Here is a 16,255-nt window from a genome sequence, read left to right as displayed (position 1 = left end):
TATCTCCAGCTGTGGCAAACCTAGAATGCTCAGCGGGAGGCTGTCTTCTTCACCTTGCCAAGATGGGCACCAAGTATGAGCAACTCTGGAACTCCTTTTCTGGCCCTTCCAAACTACCAGAGGACCCCTGAAACATGGCATTAAATGCAACAGAAATCTGGTGCAAACAAGTAGCACAAACATCCTTTGAAATAGGAGCACACTGGAGGCTCACAGGCTCAGGTCACAAGCATTAAATTTCCAGGGGTCATGAGACTGTTATTTCTTTGTGTGTTTTCTAGTCTGTTTGCTCTCTTAACTTTAGAAATGCTTAATAATATTATGGAGGCTGACAGTGCCTTGATGGAAATTTAACAAAGGAAAGGGCAAGCCATCTCAACCTCAGAATCTGCCAGGAGGACTGTGCTGCCCCATGATCATCTGGCTGTCTACAAATGTCTTATATTTCTTTTCATTGATCTACATGGTCTTTTCTTTGGCTTGACTTTAGGCTTCCCTTTTTCCTCTGGATTTTCTTTGACTTCAGACGTATGGTTTTAAATTCTCTTTTGCTGTAAGCTTGCCATTCTCTTCCTCTTTGAAATTGGGTCTGGCTTTGCATTTCTATTTCTTTCTGGCTTTACTCAGGGATCCCTTGTGAGGGAACAGATCACAAATTCAAGCTTGTAGATCATAGTTACTGCTCTGACTGTAATCTTCCATGATATGATAATGGTTGTGAATAGCAATCTTAAAGCTTCTGTTACAGCTCAGTGGAGAGTGGTAAATAAGGGACTAAACCTTCCAGCCACTCAGAAGGTTAAATTAGTGCAGTGGATGCAGATGCCAATGTTTTGAGCAGGGCAGATTAGTAAGAGTCTTTAACACTGTTGCACTGCGGTGAATAGCTCACCTTCAGGTTAAATTCCAACCACCTTCAAGTCATAAATCTCCCATGTCTCATCAATGGCTGCTTGTGTTTCATCCCCAGTGTTTCCTTCACTGACATCAATTTGCCTATTTTTCCTAAAACTGAAGGTCAGGGGAGCCAGGGACAGGCCATACCTTAGCTGTGAATCTTCAGAATTGGAAAAGCAATTAAGCTTGCCCACATTTATAACTTGTATGAGGCACCCTTTTTTTGAGGGCTTCCCTATAACTGCAAGCTCTGAAAATCTTCACAATTGCCCTTAAAGTGTAGATTTCTCTCTCTCGCTCTCTTTTTTATAAGGTCTTGTGATGTTAATGAAAAGAATACTGCTGCTGTCAATATTTCCATAACCAAAACCAGCTTCCAAACCCCTTATCTCCATCAGTAAATGTCTTATAAGTATCTCATGCAATATCTCCACAGTTATATATGTTCATGGCAGTTAATGGCTTCCTGCTCTGTGGGAGTTACTTCCAGACTGCAGGAAAAAACCCGCAGTCTGCAAATACTAGTATTTTTAATGCATTTGGGTTATACTTTTACTTCTATAAAATCCTCGAAGGAAATTAAAGTCCACTAAGCTACATTAAAATAACATGAGGGATAAACTTAAACCCACAGAAGCTAGGAAATTGTGTGGTAAGTCATCTGAAAACCTAGACTGACAATACATAGTTAGAGTGTTGAGATATTCCTAAGTAATGGACACACTACCTTTATAACTCTACAGGAATTCATCTGATCTCTTCATACTTACATGCTGGTTGTAGGACAGTATATATACCAATCATTATTCTTAACATTAAAAATCACTGACCATCACTGTTTACCATCCTTTACCTGTATGAGACACATGATTCTGGAGCAAGGCTAAATTTAAAATGAGTACTATATATACTTTTGTTCTAGATAGGGCCTATGTATTTCTTGAGTCACAGGAAGCAAGATATTAAATGGATAATTAAAGCATGGGTTTTTTCCTTATGTACTACATTCTTACAGGTACTTTGTAACTATCTGACTTCATTAATGTTTTTAAATAATAAATGTAACAGCTTGTGACAGTCTGATACTCTGAGTCATAGTGGGTGAGTTTACACAGCACTCTGACTATAGACTCTATAGGGTAAAGCTTGTGCCCTATCCCAGACCTATGTCATGCCTGTCCTGTGTTTACGCAGATCTCTGCTCTGGGTGAATTCCTGCTCTAAGCTGGAAGTACCAATCTCTCACCACTGACTAGAAGAGAAGCCGATAGCAAATAAAATCCTAATTTGGCACTCCTGTTAAGTGCCTGTAGTTAAGTAGTCTGTATCTTGTTTATGGTACCAGGTTTATATGGTCTCTTCTTGATTTGAGCAAACATAGTGCAAGATTTCACTTATTTTCATAAAAAGTTTTAGACTTTGCTTAGCCTGGCTGTTTTATATTTACTGTCCATTAGACAATGTACAGAACCAGGCTGAGAATGGACTGAGAATCCAGGATCCACCTGCAGAGTGCTCATATCACAGAGTTACAGAGTCACGTCCCAGCTGGCTTCTCTCACATGCTGGCCCCATATGCCTCAGATTCTGTGTTACACACAGGTCAGCCAGTGACCCTCTAGTCCTGTGTTCAAGAACTATGCTGGGAATGATGTGTAGTAAAAAGAAAATTTCAGTGTTGGAACATCTGGATTTCAGGTGCCTAGCCTTAAATTATACAAATTATGGTGGTGCATGGAGATAGTTTGATGCCCCAGAGGATGACCTAGAATATCTATCTACTGGGCTGCCTAGAGTTTGGGACATAAATTTGGGGACTTTGGTACTTCAAATAAGGCTGCAGGAGCCTTTCTAGATACCAGCTAAACCAATGTTAATGAGTTTAAAGACTAAGGTTTTTTTGTTTCCAAAGAAATGATAATGAGATTTGAGCTCATCTCATTGATGACTTATTCAAGTACAATCCTTTTCTTTGTTTACTCTGTCTGCTTTTGTGCACTTAATCTACCCTTAGTGCAGACATATACTGTCTAATTACAAACTGCCCTCAGGGACGGAGAATTTGTTGTTGGCCCACAAATTTAGTTCACATGATATTTGGAAATGCATAAGATGATAAATTCCTGAAAATGGTATCTACTGATAAAGAAAAAAAACCCAACAAACAAAAAAACAGTGAGGAAACTCAGAGGCAAGACTGCAACACCGTTCAAAGAGCAGTTCTAACCAGGAATTAAAAGATCTTTGGCTAAGTGCTGGGAGAGACCTTCTCTATACTTGAAGCACTCAGTCTGGATGTGGCAGCAAGGACATTTTCCCCACTACTTTATGAACTGATTTACAGTTCTCTAGATGCTTCCCACAGCAAATGATCTATGGGACATGTAAAGCTAAGAAGTCATAATTGCTCTTTAAAGCCTGAAACTAGGGCAGATTAACTTGATAAGATGGGCATTAAGGTCAGATGAGAACTGTAAGTTACTTGGGTCTCATGAATCCATCCATAGAGAGTTTCGCTGAGAAGCCCAGATTTTGGCAGCTAATATGCAATCATTCAAGTCATACCATTTAGGGAAAAAGAAGGACTGGGTTAGTTTGTTTTGCATTTTAATTTTCCTTGGAGCGGAAAAACAAATAAAAAAATCAAAGCAGCAGCACATGGTTTCATACAGAATAATTGAAAACATCTGTAAGTAATTCTGCTTTACTAGTCCTTCCAAGGGCATGTATCTGGTTAATTTAGTATGGCAGCTTCAATTAAACAATCCCTGGTAGCATGTTGTGGCTAATTGCTTACTGTTTACCAGAGCCTTTTTTTTTCCTTTGAAAAAGGATCCTTCCTTACTCCAAAGCATGCCTGTTTTAGATTGAAGCTAGTGGTTTGAATCTGATTATTTAAATTTAAGATGCCCAAAGCAATAAAAAAAAGAAAGTAAAATAAATGAATTTACACTCCTTGCCATCTGTTTAGCAGGTGACGGAGAACATATGCTGTTTTCTTAGTTTATTAGAGAATTATAGTGTGTTAGTGATTTAAAGTGTGCTATAACAAAGTTAACAATCATTATCATAGGGTTTGTATGCAGGATAGCAAAAAGAAATTTGTCCACCTGGAGTGTTCACAATAGACTTTGGGTTTGGTGTACTTTATTACTTTAGGAAAAAATCCCTATTTTTTCCCTTGCCCTCTGCTCCCCTGAAACAGCCAGTTTCTGTTTCACTCCTAATATGTTTACTTCAACAACAACAAATGTCTTATATCCATTTTTACTTTCTTTCCAAAAAATTTGAAAGATTTATGGAAAACAAATACATTTTGGGGAAAAAATTATCATCTGAGAAAGAAGAAATTGTACACTTGCTTTATTTTTAAGCATTCTTGGTATATCAAGGTATTTTTGAGAACAGTCATGGAATCTAATAGGTCTACAGACTATCCTATAGACCGTTGCATTTAGTGGAAGCGCTTTAGACCTTTTATGCAAATCATGAAGTCTGAATCTGAAGTTTAAAGCACCCAAATTGTTTCAACATTCCCAAGAGCTACTCCACATCTGTAGGGAAAACCTCACTTTTCAACCTAGCCAACCCACTGAGGACACTGAAAACAGGAGTTGCTTCAGTTTGGGCACTCTTGAAAGTTTAAGTACTTCACTGAAATACCTTAAAGGAAGCTTAAAGAAAGCTTGCATGAAAATCTAAAAAGCATTAATTTTTATAGGTTAGGGGACATCACAAAGGAGTAGCCTCATCTCACAGCCCTTCCCGCTACCACGAGCACATTCCTGCTCTCTGCGCTGCCAGGCTCCTCCAGGCTACTCAGTGTCCAGACCACATCTGCATTCAACCCACATGGCCAGCATTTCTTGAAACCTGTTTCTGGCTGCTTTCCACAGCCATGCTTGAGCCCAGTCAGGTGTTACGCAGTTCCTGAATTGAGCTTTCATAGTTACTTTGAGCACAATGAATTTTTAGAAACTTCTGATCTGAGGAGAATGGGAGCTATGCCTGCTAGACGTGTACAGAGAACTGGTTCTCTGGTTCACAGCCCAAGGTCAAAATCCCTGCAAATCCCATCAAACAAAAAGTTCTGTTTATAGGGTTGTCAGTCCTTCTCATTTTAAATTTCATCATATTTAAGAAATTTCAAAATCAATCACAGTTTGAAACAAATTTCCAATGTTTCATTCTGAAAATACTCAAACTCAAGAAGTAGAATTGTGGGACATTTTCCCTGGTTTTCTCTGCTTAAAGTGGTTTGAAGTACATCACACAGATGTTCTTCAAAAAATTACAGATTGTTTCTTTCAACTTGAAGAAATTTTGCTAATCCCTCATGTATACAGAGAATGCCAATGGCCTGAAGATCCCTCCAGCACAGTTTTAAATTATTCTGTCCATCATAATGAAGAACTTAGCCAGTGTCAGACTGGTTGCCACTGGATTGCCTCTAGGCATAGGCAGTCGTTTAGAGCAACAGACCTCTGGGGCCAACAAATTGGCCATAGCGCTTGTGACTAGTCCATGTTCTACAGATGCCAGAACATTGGAAAGCCAGGAGTGCTGCTGTGGCATGGGAACATGTGAGAGCAGGCATCACTAGGGGCATAGCTATTCCCAGAGGCAGCAATCACTGCCCCTATTCTTCCAAAAGAATCAGCAAGGCTGACTTTCGAGGGTTTTCCCCCAGCTCCACTTTCTTGGCAGCCTATTTTGTCAGTGGAACATGGCCCAGTGTCATTGGGCAGCAAAAATTATTTTTCTTACACTGCTGAAAACTCTGAATTGGTCATGCCTCACTCATCTGAAATCACTGGAGGTTTGTTTTCATCATATAAATAGGGCAGAGCGGAGACTCATCAGATCTAGTTTCTGACCTGTAGCAGTGCAGGTGTGTGTGAAAAGTGCTATGCACTTTTGTCTGGTTCTTCCCAAAAGATGTTTTTATCTCAGCAATTGTCTTCCGGTCCAGAGCTCAGGCTTCAGCTGGGACAGTTGTGGATGAATTTTGCCAACAGCTGTTGAAAGACTCAAATAAATGCAGATGTTTGTGTAAGACTGCACAGCAAGCCTTGTCCTTTTGTTATTTAGGTTCCTCACGTTATAAGGGGTGTGAGGGTGTGGGGCTAAATCAGATGAGGGTTTAGACATCTTAACTAGGACTTAGGTGGAAACAAAGTGTCTATACTCAGCATCATTACCTGAAAAACCTCTGCTCCAATAGGGCTGTATGGTGGATCGCTTTCTTCAGAATAGGAAACCTGGGACAGTTTCCTTCCAAGCTCAAAGCAGGTTCAGACCTCCGGTCACTCTCCTCAAAGACGCAGGTGAAGCTGGGAATAGGGTGCTCTGTGTTGTGTGTATTTAAGGGGCCACTGCAAGAATGCTAGCTGTCTTTGAATGTTAAGGCATCATTCAGTGCATTACAGAAACTCTCCTTGCAGATGGTAGAGGGGCCCAAGCCATGTGGACACACAAAGAGCAAGTGAATTCCTCTACCATTTGCTACAGATTCAGGCTCCCTCTTGTACAGAAAGAGCCACGTTTCCAGCACAGGAAGATCCAGGACCTGGGTCAGATGAGTGATATGACAATGCATAGAGCTGCACTGGATCTCACTGTTACTGTCAAGTCACTTGAAGGTATCAGTCCATGCATGGCTATTCCAGCAACTTTAGGCAGCCCAAGCCCTTGCCAAAGACAGTGACTGCCTTCTCCAAGGTTGCCAAGTATTCTCCAAATAGAAGTCCTGTTAACTCTTGAGCAAGATGCATTCATGGTTTTTTTTCCCTATCTATAACCTGATTTGTGTGATGGAAAGCAATTCAGGGTGAAACACAAACAGTGTTTAAGAAAGCCATGTGACACCAGAAGGGAGATGTCGACAAAGAACATTGAGATGCACTTACAAAAGCATTCCTCACTACCTGATTGTGACCATGGAAACACGCTGATGCAAAGCCCTGTGATGTTGCAGCCTGCTCGTTCAAGCCATTCTTATTTGATCTACTTCTAGGAGAATCTGAAAGACTCTTCAGTTTATTTAAAACTCAAGGCCCCTGTCTAATGAATGTTAGCAATGTCACAGAAACTGAACCAACACTCTGCCATTATTCTAAACAGAACCAAAGTTTCAAAGACCTAATACCCTTCCTAATGAAATCTAAGTAATAAAATACCACATACTCTGTACCATAGTGTTCCACCTCTGTGTTGATCTAATGGATCAGCACCTTTTTTTTGCTCCCTGTAATCATCAATTCTTGCCAAAGAATAAAGATGCACTTTGTCATATGATACAGGCTTTGAAATTAGCATTCACTTACTTAAAGTGTTTTAGAGGTAGAGAGTGAGCATGTTCTGACAGAGGCATATTCCAAAAGTACTCCAACTTTCTGTTTCCCCTGTGAAGAATTGGAGATAGTATAGGATGACATTCATCACAGGGCCACAATGAAAAGAATCTGTAAGAATTTTCAGCTTTATCAGCTCACCAGCTGTGCTTGCTGCCAAGCCGACCTCAGGTACCATTTCAGTGGCTCTATCACTCATGACTTCCCTGTTCCCCGGAGAGAGCTCTCATTATCCTTCACAGAATAAAAACGTACTTGAGAGATACAATAGAGGAAAAGGGCAGCAAATGCTGAGCAATGTCAGAACTATAAGCATTTCTGCCAAAACAGAGTAAGTGACATATTTGATAAATTAAGAGACCAGTGATCCTTTACTTCTTGAGCTACAATAATAACAATTAAGAAAAAAACCACCCCATAGACATTTCTCGGACCCCAACCTTCCCATTTCCTGATGCATTTATTCTCTTTCAAAACTGGATGATCACACAAGTCACCCTGGCTTGCTGCCTTGCCATAGGTGCCCAGGTTTCCGATGACTCTTCTCCCTATTTAATTTACACTGCTGCCAAATTGCAAGTCAGTTGTGGAGCCAGGGGGCCACAACTCTGCCAAAGCAGCCATTCCAGAGCTTTCAGCAATAGGAACGGACCAACCCCCTGGGCTTGCTGGCATTAAGAAACCCTACAATAAGGGTGATGCCCTTTCCATCATAAACACTGCTCACTCCTGTGTCAAGTCCGCTGTAGAGAGATTAACAGTTTATCAATATTTCTTTTTTTTTCCCCTTTATTTTTCCAAAGTCTAGAGGAACCCATTTCTTCCCACTGATTTTTGAGGGAGGCCTGGGGAGGTTGATTGGTTAAATTTAATTTCTGTAGCTGATGACACATGAGCTCCTTCTAACAAAACCCTACTGGTTGGGAGGAGAAGCAATGGTTTCTCCATTGTATTATGTAAAAACCTATAAAGCTGCCTTCCATTTTTCCAAGAGAATATTCTAAAAACTTTCTATGCTATTTCACTCTGAATCTCATTGTGTTCCCTGGGAAGGATTCACATTTCACAATGAGTGTTGTCAGCCTGAATTAGCCTTGGGATGAAAAGAAAATATAACAGAAAGGAAGAATAGCGAAACCAGGAGAATGACATGGAAAAATGAAAGACAAAACTAGAAGATGTTAGAGCATAGCTGAAAAAGTCTTGTACTTTCAACACCAACATCTTTAGGGTCAAACAATGTGATTATTTCACTCTACTCAGCATTTCCTCGGCCTCACCTGGAATAGTGTGTCTACTTTTGGTCCCTCCAGTTCAAGAGACAGATTTAAAAAGTGTAGACAGTCCAGCAAAGGGCCACCAAGATGATTAAGGAGCTGGAGAAATAGTCATATGAAGAAAAATTAAACACATTGGGATTGCTCAAACTAGAGAAGAGAGGGCTTAGGGGGACATAGTCACCATCTTCCAAAATCTAAAAGGTAGTTACAGAGAAGACAGAGGTACTCTCACCACACAGATGCATGGTGACAGGACAGCGGGCAGGGGGCAATGGGAGAGAGTGTTTCAGGGAAAATTCCATCTGGTGTTAAGAAAATAACACCAGGAGAAAAGAGAAAAGAGAAAAACCAAACATTGGAATAGATTGCCGTAAGAAGGGGTGAAAATGCTCAAGATCTGGCTTAGCAGGGCCCTAGATAACCTAGTCTAAGGCCCCGTTTTCAACAAAAGGTTGGATTGGAAGGTTTCCAGAGGTCTCTTCCAGCCTAGATTTTTTTTTTTTTAAATAACACTTTTTCATACATTAGAAAATGAGGTAAGATAGAAAAGGACCCTGCTCCTTAATTTCCAGGAAAACAAGACCAGTGCTTGTTGGCAGTAAAGGATTTTTAGCTTGTTTTGGTTTTCCAAGCATTCTCTTAACCAGCATCTCCAGGTTTTCTCTAGCACTAGTCACTAAATCTGTTCTGCTTCTTTACTATCTCTGCATCTCCTTTCTCTGCTTTCATATGTTATCAGCTACAGTGCTGAGGCTTCTTTAGATGTCTGCTAGCCCAGACAAAGCTACAGCTTTGACTAGGCTGTGGGAAACCAGGAAATCCCTAACAAATTACCTTAAGGCATGTACAGATCAGCTCTATGGCAGAACTGCTCTGCATACACGGTGCAGCCCACTGTAGGGCCAAGATACCAAAATGAGTTTTGGTTAACCTAACGAGGGTGCTGGAAGCAATGCCCACACATAGCTTCTCAGCTCAGCAAATGAGTCTAGGCAAAGGCCCATTTTATACCAGGTAAATTTGTGGTACCTGAGGTTAGGTCACTCAAAGTGTACCTTGTTCAGAGTGGGAAGTAAAAGCAGACTCAGACACTGTAAAAGTATTGGCTTTGTCTTTACCAAGATTTTACAGTGGATTCAAACTAGGATTGGAGCCCAGCATCACTGGTCCTCACTCCTGTGACCTTTAGGACAAAAGTAGTTTCTACCTGTCATATAAAGAATATTCCTGTGTATCAATCTACTAGGACCACTGGCGTGTTTTAAACTAAAAATTAATGATTCCCCTACCCCCAGTATAAGCCCTTGTGCCAAAATACTATTGCTGCTTCTGAGACAGAAGATAGAAACTGAAATCCACCTACTAAAAAACACGCATGCATAAACTACTTACCCTACTACGTGACTACCTACTACAAATATAACATCCAATTTGAAACTGAGACAATTTGTTGCAGATGTATTTAATTTTGCAAGTCCCGGTTTCATGTTCATTCAAGACATGACAGGTGTACTCTATTTTATACATTATAAGAAGCTTGGGGCTGTATAACTTGTGCCAAAAAGAAGTAATTAAATATTTAATGTTTCCTGCCTGTGATGTAGTCCCTCTTTCATTGCTTCAAATGTGCTACGTTTAGACAGAGATGAAAAATATTTCTGAGCCATCAGTAAATACTCTGTAGCTGTTTTTGACATGATATCATACACCTTCAAAGACAAGTTTTTTGCCAGAGTGCTCACTCCGTTTGCTGGTTTATCACTCTGGTGCAACTGAGACAGTAATTAGACCAATATAATAATATTAGACAAATATAATAATAAAGCATTTCTGGTACTCTGCCTGTTTCTTGTGATAAGTTCTTGGAGGGGAAAGAAAGTGGTCTGACATTCAGGCAACAGCAGAAATGTGAGAGTTTTCTAACATAGATCAGATATTGATATAAAACCTAGCAGAGTAAGAAATGAGTTGGTTGTTTTGTGAAAAAGAAGGGGAAAAGCCCAGGGGAAGTTATCACTAGGGTCCCAGCGACCCTGGTTACAGAGCCAGATGTGCATAACCCATGCTCAAATCTGCCCTGTGAAGTTTTCATGTGGTTGTTAAAAAAGCAAGAAAATGTTATTAAAATCATCCAAATACATGTAAAAGGGAGGAGGGTTTATTTCCACTGAGTGTCAGCAATCAGTGGAAGATAGAAATGAGAACATTAAACATTTTAATAGTAAGTTTTCAAATATATTTCAACATTCAGTTCAAAGTACACATGAAATTGGCAGTATTACAGCAGGTTTCTTTATGCTGTCTTTCTGCAATCAAGGCTTTTGGTAAGAGAACAGAAGGAAATGTAAGAAACTCATTCCTGGATGATGAAAATTAGTGAGGATAGAATCACACAACAGTGGCTATGTCTTCATTAGCAAGTGATTTGGCATGAGAGAAGTGAATTATTATATAGAAACAGGTGGCACTGAGGCCCTTACACCTTCATGTTATGTGGCTCAGGGGATTTAACTGGAATTGGATTTTGTCTTCTCTCCTGGATCATACATCCCCAGAACACATGATTCAAAGCTGCCCAAAGAAGTGGTTTTTGGCTTGGACCCTTTTACCTGATTTAGGGCTTGCAGCACATGGAAAGGCTTTTATTTAGCTTTCCCCAGGAGGAATCTGGACAAGGTGCACCAGAAACACTCTTGGGTCAAATCACTGTGCGGTAAGTGCAGACCCTCATGGAAATCGCTTCATCGCCCTGCTAACACCCCAAACCAAAGTGCTAGTATATGCACAGTGACATGTGTTAATACGAGCCCAGCCTTGCTTCGGTACAGCATGCTAAACCTGGGGTGCAGCAATGCCATGGGCTCTTCACAAACCCAAAGAAACTGGCCTGTGCTCACCTCTCCCCTGAAGACAGAGAGGAAAGAGATTCCTGTACACTTCTAAGAGCTTCACAGCTATCTTCTCTTGGCCTCGTGCATGGTTGCCATTTCTGTGGTTATTTGGCAATAAGGTGAGATTGCACAAGCAAGGCGGTAGGTAGGTGAAAGAAGAGAGGAGACAAGCCAAGGAGAGGGTGGCTCTCCAAGCATCATTCCCAGGGAATGAGGAAGTCCTGCTGATAAGCCTGTCTGTGCTGATTTTACAGGTCACTTTCCAGCCCTGGGAATCCTCCCAAGGGACAGCAGGACCTGAGGGGACTCTGTTCCCATCATCAGGAAGGAAGGGAGTAAAGAGTACTGAAGATACTGGAGATGCCTCAAGTTCCCCAGGATTTCCATCAGATCTGTGTGCTTCCTCTGCTGCTATTTCAGCCTGAAAAGGTCCCTTCGCTCCTGCTGCTGCCACGTGGAAGTGCTTCTAGATACTGTTTCACCTCCTGGGTCTTCAAAGCTGCGGGCGGCTGAGAGACGACAGCTGAGGGGAAGCGAGAAAAGAAGTCGCTTTGCTAAAGCCCTTTCAGGAACCTTTCAGACCAGTGGATTCTGTGGCTGTGGGAGATGACTTTCCAAGGCAGCAAGACTTGCCTGTCTCTCTCAGAAGGATAACATTTTGTCTCAAAAGACTAACTGCTGGTAGCTGTTAAAAAATTTTTTTAAAAAGTTCTCCAAGACAGATATGGACAATGGCCCTGAGTAGACAGATGTAAACTGTCAGGAACCAATTTTTTTGGTGCAGGCACATCTGACTTCTGGAGATTTTTTTCAGTTTGCAGCAAGATATATCTATGCCCAAAAGAACTATATGAACCAGAATTCTTGCTTTGTGAGGAAATGCTAGGATTTTTTAAAAAGAGTGAAAAGTAATTTTAAGTTAGTTGAAACATTTCTTTTACTACATGTATTTGCTGCTATTACTGTAACTATTATTACTTTGTTTTAATCACCATACATAATCCAACACGTTCTAAAATTCCACTGTGCCAAAGGGCAGAACAAAAGACATTCAGAAGGACAAAGACGGAGGGACAGAGGGGTACTAGGAAACAGCGAGGCCATACATCTTTGCATGACAGGCAGTGGGGCCAGTGGCCTGGTACCATGGCTTTACAAGCAGTTTAAGGCAGCAGAAACCAGTAGCACTGCCAAAATAGGCAGTCCTGCCCTGTCTTTTTATCTGGCTAATTATTCTGGCTTCTGCATCCCCTGTGCCCCCTCCCTTCGCCAGCTACTCTAGTCTGGCACAAGCGTTGATACAGAAAACAGCTAATCGAGCAAAATATAGTTATTTTTGCCCATGTCAGCTTACTGACTCTTCACTGTGCTGGCACACAACTGTTTCTGCTGGCACATGTCAGGGGAACAGAAAGGGGCAAAAAGGAATGATCTGTGTGGGTGGGGGGGAAGTGGTGGTGGTGGTCTGTATTGCAGGTTCAAGCTGACGTGAATTGAATGGCACAGTAAGTGTTGTAACATTTTTTATAGGCAGAAAAAGGAAGTTCAAGGGTGGATAATGAATTTGCTTGTAGGATGCTTTAAAGGAGCTCCACCCTGTGGAACACAGTGGACAGAGGGAAAAATCATGAGTATTTATTAAAAAATGTAGGAAACTGATGATATTCCCTGGTACCATCGTTTGACTAAAGGCAGGAGTCTTCTTTAAAATGAATGAGACATATTGGCCACGCAGGGCAAAAAAAATGAAACAAAATGAGTTTAGGTGATAAAGAAAGAGAAATAAATGGAGAGATGGACCAAGAGGAGTGATACAGTTGAAACAACAGCTTTGGAAACAAACCTTCACTATGCTTAAAACAGAGCACTGAATCTCACCTTCCCTCAAAGCTGAAAGTGCTCCTCTTTTTCTCAGTACAGAGGAGAGCCAGGCTAAAGTAATCTGCAGACATCCTACAACAGAGTGATGCAGGTAGTAGTTGAAGGAGATGTAGAAGTCTGTCACGACCTTTAGGTTGTGACAAAGTGATCTCCAGTAATCCTTGCTCGTAGCGTGTGTTTGGCAGCAGGGCCATAATGCAACAAGCTGTTCTCAACTACTAGTTTTTGAGATTTGGGTAAAAATAGTTAGGGGATGTTTGCCCATTTGGCTCAGTATCTGTATTTTCATCTAGGTGGATGTATCTAATTATTTTTCTCCCTCTCTGAGCTCCCCATGCCTTGAACACGGAGACATTCACTGCTTCTGCAGGAGATCTTTACAGCCACTGCAGAAAGCGAGTTTTCCTGAAACAAGGACGCAATTCACTGACATAGAAGCAAAGGGTTGCATTGCTGATAGAGAGCAGAAGAGGCTAATTATACTGCAATGTACACCTCTTGGTACCTCAATGGCTTAGTCATTCATGCCCAGGGGACCAGTAAAGAGGCACTTGCACTTAACGCTAATCACTCCTGAAACAAAGACATCCCATGGCCATTCTCTGATGTGCAAAGGCAGGTACACCCTAAACGTTTTGCAAGTTGCAACACTTGAGATTTGGTATGCATTGAAGAGCATTGTTCAGAGAAAGTTGTTCTCTTGCATTACTAATTGAGTATCTGAGGCACAGATGGGAGCGTTAGATACCTTGGAGTCAGCCAGGAGCAGAATCCAGTTCTTCTGGATCCTGATTCTCTGCCTTATCTAGTAGATCACATTGCCTCTTAAGAGTTTAATCTGATATTCAATGTGCATTTAGCTATGGCTTAGGATACAACTAATTAATGTAAATTAAGACCAGTTGGGTATCTCCATTCTATGCAACAGTGAGATAATCATTCATAGGAGGTTAACTGAAACACTGAATGCATGGACCATATCTCTTAAGACTATTCATTTGGCCTCACTGGAAGCATTAGGACTGTAAATTGTGTAAAATTTTCCTAGGTTCATTTGTTTTATTCTTTTATAATGACAGCTCTGGTATTAAAGACTGGGTTTGTTTGCCTCTGGAAGTTTTTTTTTTCCACTGGAAATCCTCTTTTCAGCTCCTCTGCGTGAAGCTCTGTGAGCAAGAATCATGCATGAAGAGAAAGGAACACAGGGGCTTTAGGTTAACATCGCTGTTTAGGCACGGGCCACTGATCAAACATCAGCTTGTGTGGCAGGGAGAGTGCTATATAATTTATAAATCCAATGCCTTGTCCAAGTGACCAAAAGACCCCGAGTAAATTTTAATCAAAAGTACGTGCAGACAGAAAAGCAAAATATCTGTAAAATTCTACCCTGCAGAGAGCGTTGTACAGGAAGTTGCTACTGCAGTAATTTTGTCTGCAACTCATTGGAGCCCATTGACTCGATGGTGATTTTCAAAGGGACAGAGTGAGCTTTTGTCAGCATGGTGCTCATCCAATTTAAGATGAGTCTGGATGACTGGAGAGGCATTATTCTGGAAATGCCTTGGGTTATTAATCCATTCCCTGAAATAACATTGTCACTGTATTGTAGTGTAAATATTCTTTCTATTCACAGAGTATTTTACCCATTGCTATCTTCCCTCATGCTTAAGCACCAGTATTTCTCATAGAAAACTGTAGGAAATATTCAAGTACTGTGATTATGAGGTAAAACATATTTTTAGGCCAGAATGTCTTTGTCCTGTTTGGCTTGAACATCCTTGTTACAGTGCATTTTATGAAAACACTAGTTATGTGTAAATTTGTTTATCTTTAGCATAATTGTCCCTGTTCCAGCATTCCCATGTGCTTTGCTGTTGCTGCCAGCACCATTGCTTTTTCTCCCTGCTGAAGGTGCAGTCCAGACAGCAGGATGCTGCACTGCAGAGGTACGTCCACGGCAGAAGAGGGTACACTGAAGTTTCAGTTGGGAAAAACTCCTGTTACATTTATAATAGAGTACAACTTGCTAAAAGACACAGAAATCAGCTGCTGGAGGTGAGAGACAGGCTGCTAATTTGCTCCTGAGATTGTCAATGCAATTTTTACTACCAGCAGCCAGAGTAACTCTGGTGTAGGAACAAGTTAGGAGAAAGCGTTCTGGAAAATTGTGGCATTGAAATTGCAACTGTTTCCTAATAATTTTCTTCTCAAAGACTTGAAAATAAAATAAGAGCCTGAATGTGCTAGTGCATCTGTGTTTGTCTACCCAAACCAGTGTTTGGTTGCTCTGGCTCCAACAAATACCAAAAGCCTCAAACTTTGTCACTGATGATAACAGAAACATTTTTTCACCACGGGGTTGTTAAGAGTGGGTCTGTGGTTGGCGGGGCCTAGTTTACTTCAGGGTGGAAAGCGACAATACTTTGTTTCCATGCAGATCATGCTGCAAGATAGCTAAGCACTTGCTACTATGTGGTAGCCACCTACAAGGATGGATTTTCTTAGCACTGAAGGCAAAGACTGAGGTTTCGCATCCAGACACGAAATCAGGTCAAGTTGTTTGAGTCCTGAGAGGAGATGTGAACAGCTGCCACTACCACAGTGTGTGTTGGACCTCAAAAGCACAATTGCTCTGCTGCTCACCATGTTGTCTGAAGCTGATCTTCCTCTTCCAGCATGTGCAATGGGTGCCTTCCTGCTTGCCAAATGCTGCTCAGGCAATGCAGGGGTGCCTCTGAGAAATATTTCTTCATCTGTGTCCCTCTGACATCATTGCCTCCTTCCACACGGAGCTCCTCGGGTAGGGTGATACCTGCTGGGTCTCGGCTTGTCTGCCCTGGTGAGGTTTGTCCCACTTACCACAGAGGGACTGCACAAAGAGCCAAGTCACAGCACGTGGGTGATGCAGCTCTGGGTCCACACTTTCGCCCCCTCTACAAACTACAGAAAAGCC

This window comes from Mycteria americana, chromosome 1, assembly GCF_035582795.1.
Source record: "Mycteria americana isolate JAX WOST 10 ecotype Jacksonville Zoo and Gardens chromosome 1, USCA_MyAme_1.0, whole genome shotgun sequence".
Lineage (NCBI taxonomy): Eukaryota > Metazoa > Chordata > Aves > Ciconiiformes > Ciconiidae > Mycteria > Mycteria americana.
This window is presented reverse-complemented; position numbering follows the sequence as displayed.